A 225-nucleotide genomic window follows, 5' to 3' on the forward strand; every position below is an offset into this window, starting at 1 on the left:
CCAAAAGTTACCTTCAGTGCTATCCCCTTAAGGGATTCCCTGCTCTACTTCTTATCCAGGGGCCTTGATATGGTCCAGAGAAGTATTCACACTTTTAAGTGTTCACAGCCTAATAGCAGCCTCACTTGCAGAGAAACTAATTTGGTAATGAGATCCTGGCTTTAAAGTAATAGTACCCTAACGGAAACAGCAAAATAAAAGTATACATTTTCAAGAAAAAAACTA

This window comes from Apteryx mantelli, chromosome 3 (assembly GCF_036417845.1).
Source record: "Apteryx mantelli isolate bAptMan1 chromosome 3, bAptMan1.hap1, whole genome shotgun sequence".
In the NCBI taxonomy this organism is placed as follows: Eukaryota; Metazoa; Chordata; class Aves; order Apterygiformes; family Apterygidae; genus Apteryx; species Apteryx mantelli.